The following is a 12,463-nucleotide window of genomic DNA, read 5'->3' as shown; positions in this document are numbered from 1 at the left end:
ACACACAGACTAGAGGCTATAAAGTGGGGGAATGCATCCATTCAAAGTAGAGCTGATGACAAGTCATCTTAGCCTAGTTTCACTAGCCTTTTTCTTTAATTTTATTAAGTTTTATGCACTTTCTTGCATTCTAAGTAAGTAATTTGGAATGAAAATGCATGACTTCTCTAAATCAAACAACCACCACATAATTGATGCTAAATCATGAGGTTTAGGCTAAATTTAATTGAGTTTTAATGATTTATAAACCTTGTGAATTTGGTAATACTTTGATTGGTTGTTTTGATTAATTATAGGTGAAGAAAAGAAAAAAAGAAGAAAGCGTGGCCTAAGAAGTGTGGCTCAAGGAAGAAAAAGTGTGGCCAAGAAAGGAGGAAGTGTGGCGCAACAAACCATGAAGCTCTCTCCAAGAGCACCAAGCTCACCAAGTGAGCGCTACACTTACTCCCAGGAGACCAAGGCACAAAGCTCTGCTCACTTTGTGAGCTGAGCACAATATGAGGCCAAGAAATAAGGAAAGGAGAAACCAAGCTCAGCTCACAAAGTGAGCATTATCGAGAGCTCACAAGGAAAAATTCAAAGAAAATAAAGTGCAAGTGCATGCTCCAAGACTTGAACCCATGACCAAAGGGGATGTGGAAAGCGCTACTCACAAGGAAAAATAAGCCAAAAATGGCCAAATGCATCCCCCAAGGTTCGAACCCCACACCTTGAGGAAGTAAGGAAGCAAGACAACCAAAGAAATGGGCAGCGCATGCTTCCCGTAGGTTTCGAACCAAGGAGCTCTCCTTGGATGCCCCAAGGCTCAGCTCACTTGGAGAGCTGAGCGCTACTTCTTGGTGCATAAGGCACAACGTGACACGGCCAGGGAGTGGGGCGCGCAACAAATTTGACACGGTCTAAGGGCAGCGCGCAACAAATTGGCACCAAGGCACCAATGCTCAGCTCACAAATCACTTTGTGAGCTGAGCTTTCCCCTGATGCCTCCCCCAAGCAACAGCACGCAAGGCCTCCCCACACCAAGTCTCAAAGCTCAGCTCACTTTGTGAGCTGAGCATCCCCCTGGAAGCAAATTCTCCATGGGCTGAAAATTGAATTAAAAATCCAACTTAATTCATTTCTTCACCAAATCAAAAGCCCATCCAAATTCCAAAATCCAAGAATAGAAAGTGTATAAATAGGAGTTAGTTTGATGTAATTAGGATCGCTAGACTTTACTTTGAATTTTCCTTTTTAGCTTTCATTTCAATTTTGAGCTTTCTACTTTGAATTTGTATTTCTGAGAACTTGGAAGGAGAATTGATCTCTCTTCTTCTTGGTTCTTACTTGAGCACTCTTTAATTTTCTTGCTTTGGATCTTGGGTAGAGAATTGAAGAACTTCTGTTTCAATCTCACCTTGAGATCTTGTTTAATTTTCTGCATAATTGAATTTCAATTTCCATTTACTGCTTCATCTTCTACTCTCTCTGCAATTTACTTTTCTTTGTTTCTTTTGCAATTATTCTTGTTAGATCAAGGAAGGATTTGAGATCTAGACTTGTTATCTAGTCTCTTCCACTCCTGAGATCTTTAACCTCTTTTACATTGCTGCAAATTAAGCACTGCCTTTCTGTCTTTACAATTCTCAAAGCATTTTTACTCTTCTGTTTTAGTTCCATTCCAATTCAATTCATCTTTTGCTTTGCTGTTTGATGCAATTTAATTCTGCTTGTTTAAATTCTGCAATCCCAATTCCCAATTCCTTTTATGATTCAAGCAATTTACATTTCTTGCACTTTAAGCTTCAGCCATTTACATTTCTTGCAATCTAAGTTTCTGCAATTTACATTACTTGAACTTTAAGATTCTGCTTCTTTACTTTCCTGCCCTTTTATTTACTGCACTTTACCCCTCTCCCTTTACATTTCAAGCAATTTAGTTTCTGCAAAGCACAAATCATTCAACTAATACTTGATTCGCTTGACTAAATCAACCACTAAACTAAAATTGCTCAATCCTTCAATCTTTGTGGGATCGACCTCACTCATGTGAGTTATTATTACTTGATGCGACCCGGTACACTTGCCGGTGAATTTTGGTGTTTTGGAATTTGTTTTCCAAAAAAATCCCATCAAGAGCTCGCATTTTTTACTACTTTCCATGATTTAGATTTAGTTTGAGAGAGGTTCTCTCCTCTCTCTCTCTCTTAGGATTTAGGACTTCTCTTAGTTTGTAAGAGTGACTCTCGATCCAGGTTTTATGTTTCTTGTTTTAAGCTTCCCTTTTCACTTTTATTTATCTATTCCAGCACTTGAGTTGATTAATTACTTTTATAATTTAATTTATGAATTATTCCATGTTACAGATTATTATTTGAATTAATGATATTTGAGGTATTCCAGTTTATGATTGCTCTCTTTAATTCATTGGCTTCCATCTAAGGACATTTTTATTCCAGCAATTTTACTTTTTTCCCTTTTGGTCTTGGTTAAGAAATCAGTAACTCAACATTATCAAACTCAACATAACTGATAATCGCTATCTTGCTAATTGAACTGAACTTCAATAATCCCAACTTTTTCTTAGGAATTAAATAGGATTCGAAGGTCAAACTAATTAGTCCCTTGACTTTCCTTTGCTTTAGTAAAGGTTAACTAAGTGGAATTTAGATTCAACTTTCATTATTGTTGAGAGAGATAACTAAGTTGGACTTCCAATTTCTCTTACCTTGTCAAAAGTTGCTTTACAGTATTTATTTATTTTAATTGCCATCTACTTTACTTGTCATTTAAATCACTTGCTTCTCACCTTCTAAACCCCGATTACAACCTTTATAGCCAATAATAAGAACATACCTCCTTGCAGTTCCTTGAGAAGACGACCCGAGGTTTGAATACTCGGTTAACAATTTTTAAAGGGGTTTGTTACTTGTGACACCCAAAACATTTGTATGAAGGGATTTCTGTCGGTTTAGAGACTATATCTACAACGCGACTATTTTTATGAACTTCTTTACTGGCAAAAATCCTCTCATCAGTGACAAATGAGATGAGGGAAAGCTAACCTTGCCAAAGGAGAGGACTTGTCCGCCACCTTGTAAAGTTCTGGGGATATAACCTCATGAACTTCCACTTCCTCTCCAATCATGATGCTATGTATCATGATAGCCCGGTCTATAGTAGCTTCGGACCGGTTACTAGTGGGAATGATTGAGCGTTGGATGAACTCCAACCATCCCCTAGCCACGAGCTTGAGGTCATGCCTTCTTAGTTGAACCGGCTTCACTCTTGAATCTCTCTTCCATTGAGCGCCCTCTTCACAAATGTCCATGAGGACTTGGTCCAACCTTTGATCAAAGTTGACCCTTCTAGTGTATGGGTGTGCATCTCCTTACATCATGGGCAAATTGAATGCCAACCTTACATTTTCCGGACTAAAGTCTAAGTATTTCCCTCGGACCATTGTAAGCCAATTCTTGGGGTCCGGGTTCACACTTTGATCATGGTTCTTGGTGATCCATGCATTGGCATAGAACTCTTGAACCATTAAGATTCCAACTTGTTGAATGGGGTTGGTGAGAACTTCCCAACCTCTTCTTCGGATCTCATGTCGGATCTCCGGATACTCATTCTTTTTGAGCTTGAAAGGGACCTCGGGGATCACTTTCTTCTTGGCCACAACTTCATAGAAGTGGTCTTGATGCACCCTTGAGAGGAATCTCTCCATCTCCCATGACTCAAAGGTGGAAGCTTTTGCCTTCCCTTTCCTCTTTCTAGAGGTTTCTCCGGCCTTTGGTGCCATAAATGGTTATGGAAAAACAAGAAGCTTTAGCTTTTACCACACCAAACTTAGAAGGTTGCTCGTCCTCAAGCAAAAGAAGAAAGAAGAGAGGAGAAGAAGAAGAAATAGAGGAGATGGAGTGGGCTTTGTGTTTTGGCCAAGGGGGAGAAGTGGTGTTTAGGTTGTGTGAAAATGAAGGAGTGAAGATGGGTTTATATAGGGGTGAGAGGGGTGTGTATGGTTCGGCTATAGAGGGTGGGTTTGGGAGGGAAAGTGGTTTAAATTTGAATGGTGAGGTAGGTGGGGTTTTATGAAGGATGGATGTGAGTGGTGAAGAGAATTGTGGGATTTGATAGGTGAGGGGTTTTTTTGGGGAAGAGGTATTGAGGTGATTGGTGAATGGGTGAAGAAGAGAGAGAGTGGTGGGGTAGGTGGGGATCCTGTGGGGTCCACAGATCCTGAGGTGTCAAGGATTTCTCATCCCTGCACCATGTGGGGTGTAAAACGCCCCTTACATCCAATCCTGGCGTTAAACGCCAGGCTGCTGCCCATTTCTGGCGTTTAACGCCAGCTTCTTGCCCATTCCTGGCGTTAAACGCCAGTCTGGTGCCCATTCCTGGCGTTAAACGCCAGTCTGGTGCCCATTTCTGGCGTTAAATGCCCAGAATGGTGCCAGACTGGGCGTTTAACGCCCATTCTGCTACCCTTACTGGCATTTAAACGCCAGTAAGTTTCTCCTCCAGGGTGTTCTATTTTTCATTCTGTTTTTCCTTTTGTTTTTGCTTTTTCAATTATTTTTGTGACTTCACATGATCATCAACCTATAGAAAACATAAAATAACAAAAGAAAATAGAAATTTAACATAGATAAGTAAAAATTGGGTTGCCTCCCAACAAGCGCTTCTTTAATGTCAGTTGCTTGACAGTGGCTCTCATGGAGCCTCACAGATGTTCAGAGCAATGTTGGAACCTCCCAGCACCAAACTTAGAGTTTGAATGTGGGGGTTCAACACCAAACTTAAAGTTTGGTTGTGGCCTCCCAATACCAAACTTAGAGTTTGACTGTGGGGGCTCTGTTTGACTCTGTATTGAGAGAAGCTCTTCGTGCTTCCTCTCCATGGTGACAGAGGGATATCCTTGAGCTTTAAACACAAGGGAGTCTCCATTCACTTGAATGATCAATTCTCCTCTGTCAACATCAATCACAGCTTTTGCTGTGGCGAGGAAGGGTCTGCCAAGGATGATGGATTCATCCATACACTTCCCAGTCTCTAGGACTATGAAATCAGTAGGAATGTAATGGTCTTCAACCTTTACCAAGACATCCTCTACAAGTCCATAAGCATGTTTCTTTGAATTGTCAGCCATCTCTAGTGAGATTCTTGCAGCTTGTACCTCAATGATCCCTAGCTTCTCCATTACAGAGAGAGGCATAAGGTTTATGCTTGACCCTAGGTCACATAGAGCCTTCTCAAAGGTCATGGTACCTATGGTACAAGGGATTGAGAACTTTCCAGGGTCCTGTCTCTTTTGAGGTAATCTATGCCTAGTCAAGTCATCCAGTTCTTTGATGAGCATTGGAGGTTTGGTGCACGAAATTGTGATGTCCAGGCTCAAACAATTCCTGGCAACGTGAGCAACTTGGTACGCGTAATCGTGATTACACTTTAATTATGTAAAATTCATGGCTCTTTCTTTCCCTGGCAATAGCGCCAAGAACATGGTGCCAATACCATGGTTCACAACTTTGATACAACTAACCAGCAAGTGCACTGGGTCGTCCAAGTAATACCTTACGTGAGTAAGGGTCGAATCCAACGGAGATTGTTGGTATGAAGCAAGATATGGTCACCTTGCAAATCTCAGTTAGGCAGATATAAATTGATAATGGTGTTTTCGAATTTAATATAATAGAATAGGGATAGAGGTACTTATGTAAATCATTGGTAAGAATTTCAGATAAGCGAATAGAGATGCTTTTCGTTCCTCTGAACCTCTGCTTTCCTGCTATCTTCATCCAGTCAGTCTTACTCCTTTCCATGGCTGGCTTTATGCAAGGGCATCACCGTTGTCAGTGGCTACATCCCCTCCTCTCAGTGAAAAATATGCTCACATGCTCTGTCACAGCACGGCTAATCATCTGTCGGTTCTCGATCATGCTGGAATATGATTCACCCTCCTTTTGCGTCTGTCACTAACGCCCAGCACTCGCGAGTTTGAAGCTCGTCACAGTCATTCAATCATTGAATCCTACTCGGAATACCACAGACAAGGTTTAGACATTCTGGATTCTCTTGAATGCCGCCATCATTCTAGCTTACGCCACGAAGATTCTGATTAAGAGATCTAAGAGATATTCATTCTAGCTTATTTCATGTAGAACGGAAGTGTTTGTCAGGCACGTGTTCATAGGGGAGAATGGTGATGAGCGTCACACATAATCATCACCTTCATCACGTTCTTGGGTGCGAATGGATATCTTAGAAGCGAAATAAGATGAGTTGAATAGAAAACAGAAGTACTTTGCATTAATCTTTGAGGAACAGCAGAGCTCCACACTTTAATCTATGGAGTGTAGAAACTCTACCGTTGAAAATACATAAGTGATAGGTCCAGGCATGGCCGAGATGGCCAGCCCCCAAAACGTGATCACAGGATCAAAATACAATTCAGGATCCAGGATGCCTAATACAATAGTAAAAGGTCCTATTTATAATAAACTAGCTACTAGGGTTTACATGAGTAAGTAATTGATGCATAAATCCACTTCCGGGGCCCACTTGGTGTGTGTTTGGGCTGAGCTTGAGTGTTGCACGTGTAGAGGTCTTTCTTGCAGTTGAACGCCAGCTTTTGTGCCAGTTTGGGCGTTCAACTCTGGTTTTGGTTCCTTTTCTGGCGCTGGACGCCAGATTTGGGTAGAAAGCTGGCGTTGAACGCCAGTTTACGTCATCTATTCTTGGCCAAAGTATGGACTATTATACATTGCTGGAAAGCCATGGATGTCTACTTTCCAACGCAATTGGAAGCGCGCCATTTCGAGTTCTGTAGCTCCAGAAAATCCACTTTGCGTGCAGAGAGGTCAGAATCCAACAGCATCAGCAGTCCTTCTTCAACCTCTGAATCTGATTTTTGCTCAAGTCCCTCAATTTCAGCCAGAAAATACCTGAAATCACAGAAAAACACACAAACTCATAGTAAAGTCCAGAAATGTGAATTTAACATAAAAGCTAATGAAAACATCCCTAAAAGTAACTAGATCCTACTAAAAACATACTAAAAACAATGCCAAAAAGCGTATAAATTATCCGCTCATCACAACACCAAACTTAAATTGTTGCTTGTCCCCAAGCAACTGAAAATCAAATAGGATAAAAAGAAGAGAATATACTATAAATTCCAAAACTATCAATGAAACATAGCTCCAATCAAATAAGCGGGACTTATAGCTTTTTGCCTCTTGAATAGTTTTGGCATCTCACTTTATCCATTGAAGTTCAGAATGATTGGTATCTATAGGAACTTCAGATTTCGAATAGTGTTATTGACTCTCCTAGTTCAGTATGATGATTCTTGAACACAGCTTCTTTATGAGTCTTGGCCGTGGCCCTAAGCACTTTGTTTTCCAGTATTACCACCGGATACATAAATGCCACAGACACATAATTGGGTGAACCTTTTCAGATTGTGACTCAGCTTTGCTAAAGTCCCCAATTAGAGGTGTCCAGGGTTCTTAAGCACACTCTTTTTTTGCTTTGGACCTTGACTTTAACCGCTCAGTCTCAAGTTTTCACTTGACACCTACACGCCACAAGCACATGGTTAGGGACAGCTTGGTTTAGCCGCTTAGACCAGGATTTTATTCCTTTAGGCCCTCCTATCCACTCATGTTCAAAGCCTTGGGATCCTTTTTATTGCCCTTGCCTTTTGGTTTTAAGGGTTATTGGCTTTTTGCTCTTACCTCTTGGTTTTAAGAGCTTTTGGCTTTTTCTGCTTGCTTTTCTTTCTATTTTTTTTTTCGCCTATTTATTTTTTTTCTTTTTTTTTTCTGTAAGCTTTGTTCTTTGTTGCTTTTTCTTGCTTCAAGAATCATTTTTATGATTTTTCAGATTATCAAATAACATGTCTCCTAGTCATCATTCTTTTAAGAGCCAACATATTTAACATTCTTAAACAACAACTTCAAAAGACATATGCACTGTTCAAGCATTCATTCAGAAAACAAGAAGCATTGTCACCACATCAATATAATTAAACTAAGTTCAAGGATAAATTCGAAACTCATGTACTTCTTGTTCTTTTGAATTAAAACAGTTTTTTATTTTAAGAGAGGTGATGGATTCATAGGACATTCATAACTTTAAGACAAAGTTACTAACTACTAATGATCATGTAAGGAAGACACAAACACAATTAGGCACATAACATAGAAAAAAAAATGAAAAGCAGAAGAAATAAGAACAAGGAATGAATCCACCTTAGTGATGGTGGCGTTTCCTTCTTGAGGAACCAATGATGTCCTTGAGCTCTTCTATGTCTCTTCCTTGTCTTTGTTGCTCCTCCCTCATTGCTTTTTGATCTTCTCTTATTTCATGAAGCATGATGGAGTGCTCTTGATGTTCCACCCTTAGTTGTCCCATATTGGAACTCAATTCTCCTAGGGAGGTGTTGATTTGCTCCCAATAATTTTGTGGAGGAAAGTGCATTTGAGGCATCTCCGGGATCTCATGGAAATGAGCTTCATACGCCTCTTGAGCTCCATGAATGGGCTCTCTTGCTTGCTCCATCTTTTTCTTAGTGATGGGCTTGTCCTCTTTATTGAGGAGATGTCCCTCTATGTCAATCCCAGCCGAATTGCATAGGTGGCAAATGAGGTGAGGAAAGGCTAACCTTGCCATAGTGGAGGACTTGTCAGCCACCTTGTAGAGTTCTTGAGGTATAATCTCATGAACTTCCACCTATTCTCCAATCATGATGCTATGGATCATGATGGCCCGGTCTATAGTAACTTCAGACCGGTTTCTAGTGGGAATGATTGAGCATTGAATGAACTCCAACCATCCTCTAGCTACAGGCTTGAGGTCCAATCTTCTTAGTTGAACCGGCTTGCCTTTGGAGTCAATCTTCCATTGAGCTCCTTCTACACATATGTCCATAAGGACTTGGTCCAACCTTTGATTAAAGTTGACCCTTCTAGTGTAGGGGCGTTCATCTCCTTGCATCATGGGCAAGTTAAACGCCAACCTCACATTCTCCGGACTAAAATCTAAGTATTTCCCCCGAACCATTGTAACATAGTTCTTTGGATCCGGGTTCTTACTTTGATCATGGTTCTTGGTGATCCATGCATTGGCATAGAACTCTTGAACCATTAGGATGCCGACTTGTTGGATGGGATTTGTTAGAACTTCCCAACCTCTCCTTTGAATTTCATGTCGGATCTCCGGATACTCATTTCTTTTGAGTTTGAAAGGGACCTCAGGGATCACCTTCTTCTTGGCCACAACATCATAGAAGTGGTCTTGATGGGCTTTGGAGATGAACCTTTCCATCTCCTATGACTCGGATGTGGAAGCTTTTGTCTTCCCTTTCCCCTTTCTAGAGGATTCTCCGGTCTTAGGTGCCATCAATGGTAATGAAAAAACAAAAAGCTTATGCTTTTACCATACCAAACTTAGAATATTGCTCGCCCTCGAGCAATAAACAAAAGAATAGAAGAAGAAGAAGAAGAAATATGGAGAGGGAGATGTGGTTTCGGCCAAGAGGAGTGTAGAGGGATGTGTTGTGTGAATTTGATGAAGAATGGAGGTCTTTATATACGGAAGGGAGGGGAAAAAGTTTCGGCCATATGGGTGGGTTTGGGTGGGAAATTGGTTTGAATTTTTGAAGGTAGGTGGAGTTTATGAGGTAGGTTTATAGGGAAGAGTGGATGGATGTGAGTGGTGAAGAGGTGATGGGGAAGAGAGTTTGAGGTGATTGGTGAAGGGTTTTTGGGGAAGAGTGTTTATGGGGTTGTGTGAAAGAGAGTGGTGAGAAGAAGTGAGTGGAGGTAGGTGGGGATCCTGTGGGGTCCACAGATCCTGAGTGGATCCTGTGGGGTCCACAGATCCTGAGGTGTTCAAGGATTTACATCCCTGCACCCATTAGGCATGTAAAAATGCCTTTGCACACAACTCTGGGCGTTCAGCGCCAGGTTGGTGGCCATTTTGGGCGTTCAACGCCCATTTGTGTGCCATTTCTGGCGTTGAACGCCAGAACCATGCCTGTTCTGGCATTCAGCGCCAGAAGCTGCCCATTTTGGGCGTTCAGCGCCAGCACCATGCTCTGTTCTGGCGTTGAACACCAGACAGATGCTCCTCCAGGGTGTGATTTTTCTTCTGCTGTTTTTGATTCCGTTTTCAATTTTTATATTTATTTTGTGACTCTACATGATCATGAACCTACAAAGACATATAACTAAGGAAAATATAGTTAGATAAATAAAAATTGGGTTGCCTCCCAACAAGCGCTTCTTTAATGTCAATAGCTTGACAGTGGACTCTCATGGAGCCTCACAGATGTGCAGAGCTTTGTTGAGACTCTCCAACACCAAACCTAGAGTTTGGATATGGGAGTTCAACACCAAACTTAGAGTTTGGTTGTGGCCTCCCAACATCAAACTTAGAGTTTGACTGTGGGGGCTCTGGTTGACTCTGCTTTGAGAGAAGCTTTTTCTGCTTCCTCTCCATGGTTGCAGAGGGAGATCCTTGAGTTTTAAACACAAGGGAGTTCTCATTCCATTGAAGGACTAATTCTCCTCTGTCAACATCAATCACAGCTCTTGCTGTGGCCAGGAAAGGTCTTCCTAGGATGATGGATTCATCCTCTTCCTTTCCAGTATCCAGGACTATGAAATCAGCAGGGATGTAAAGGCCTTCAACCTTTACTAACACGTCCTCTACTTGTCCATAAGCCTATTTTCTAGAACTGTCTGCCATCTCTAATGAGATTTTAGCAGCTTGCACCCCATAGATTCCCAGTTTCTCTATTACAGAGAGGGGCATGAGGTTTATTCCTGAACCAAGGTCACATAGAGCCTTAAAGATCATGGTGCCTATGGTACAGGGTATTATGAACTTTCCAGGATCCTGTCTCTTCTGAGGCAATGTCAGTTGATCCAGATCACTTAGTTCATTGATGAACAAGGGAGGTTCAACTTCCCAAGTATCAATGCCAAATAATTTGGCATTTAGCTTCATGATTGCACCAAGAAACTTGGTAGTTTGCTCTTCAGTAACATCCTCATTCTCTTCAGAAGAGGAATACTCATCAGAGCTCATGAAGGGCATAAGGATGTTCAATGGAATCTCTATGGTCTCTAGATGAGCCTCAGAGTCCTTTGGTTCCTCAGAGGGAAGCTCCTTATTGGTCACTGGATGTCCCAGGAGGTCTTCCTGCTTGGGATTCATGCCCTCTCCTCTCCTCACAGGTTCGGCCATGATGCTTATGTCAATGGCCTTGCACTCTCCTTTTGGATTCTCTTCTGTATTGCTTGGGAGAGTACTAGGAGGGATTTCAGTGATCCTTTTACTCAGCTGGCCCACTTGTGCTTCCAAATTTCTAATGGAAGATCTTGTTTCATTCATGAAACTTACAGTGGCCTTGGACAGATCAGATACTAAGTTTTCCAAATTAGAAGTGTTTTGTTCAGAGTTCTCTGTCTGTTGCTGACTGGATGATGGAAAAGGTTTATTATTGTTAAACCTGTTTCTTCCACCATTATTAAAGCCTTGTTGAGGCTTTTGATCCTTCCATGAGAAATTTGGATGATTTCTCCATGATGAGTTATAGGTGTTTCCATAAGGTTCACCTAAGTAATTCACCTCTGCTATTGCAGGGTTCTTAGGGTCATAAGCTTCTTCTTCATAAGAAGCCTCTTGAGTACTGTTGGATGCAGCTTGCATTCCATGTAGACTCTGAGAGATCATATTGACTTGCTGAGTCAATATTTTATTCTGAGCCAATATGGCATTTAGAGTATCAACTTCAAGAACTCCCTTCTTCATAGGCGTCCCATTACTCACAGGATTCCTTTCAGAAGTGTACATGAACTGGTTATTAGCAACCATGTCAATGAGTTCTTGAGCTTCTGCAGGCGTTTTCTTTAGGTGAATGGATCCATCTGCAGAAGTGTCCAGTGATATCTTTGATAGCTCAGATAAACCATCATAGAATATATCCAGGATGGTCCATTCTGAAAGCATATCAAAAGGACACTTTTTGGTCAACTGTTTGTATCTTTCCCAAGCTTCATAGAGGGATTCACCTTCTTTCTGTCTGAAGGTTTGAACATCAGCTCTAAGCTTGCTCAGATTTTGAGGAGGAAAGTACTTGGCTAAGAAAGCCGTGACCAGCTTATCCCAATAGTTCAGGCTGTCTTTGGGTTGAGAATCCAACCATAATCTAGCTCTGTCTCTTACAGCAAAAGGGAAAAGCATGAGCCTGTAGACTTCAGGATCTACTCCATTAGTCTTAATAGTATCACATATCTGCAAGAATTCAGTTAAGAACTGAAAGGGATCTTCAGATGGAAGTCCATGAAACTTGCAGTTCTGCTGCATCAGAGAAACTAATTGAGGTTTCAGCTCAAAGTTGTTTGCTCCAATGGCAGGAATGGAGATGCTTCTTCCATGTAAATTGGAATTAGGTGCAGTAAAGTCACCAAGC

At 41.3% G+C, this 12,463-nt stretch overlaps 1 non-coding gene across 1 annotated transcript; it reads left to right on the top strand.

Moving 5' to 3' along the window:
* The first annotated feature begins 11,994 nt into the window (after nucleotides 1-11,994).
* On the top strand, nucleotides 11,995-12,102 carry LOC148551055 (small nucleolar RNA R71). Its single transcript, XR_015892711.1, has one exon. It is a non-coding gene; the product is annotated as a small nucleolar RNA R71 (small nucleolar RNA).
* Nucleotides 12,103-12,463: the final 361 nt, after the last annotated feature.

Source organism: Arachis ipaensis, chromosome B7, assembly GCF_059453495.1.
Source record: "Arachis ipaensis isolate K30076 ecotype BB chromosome B7, ASM5945349v1, whole genome shotgun sequence".
Classification (NCBI taxonomy): domain Eukaryota; kingdom Viridiplantae; phylum Streptophyta; class Magnoliopsida; order Fabales; family Fabaceae; genus Arachis; species Arachis ipaensis.
This window is presented reverse-complemented; position numbering and strand designations above follow the sequence as displayed.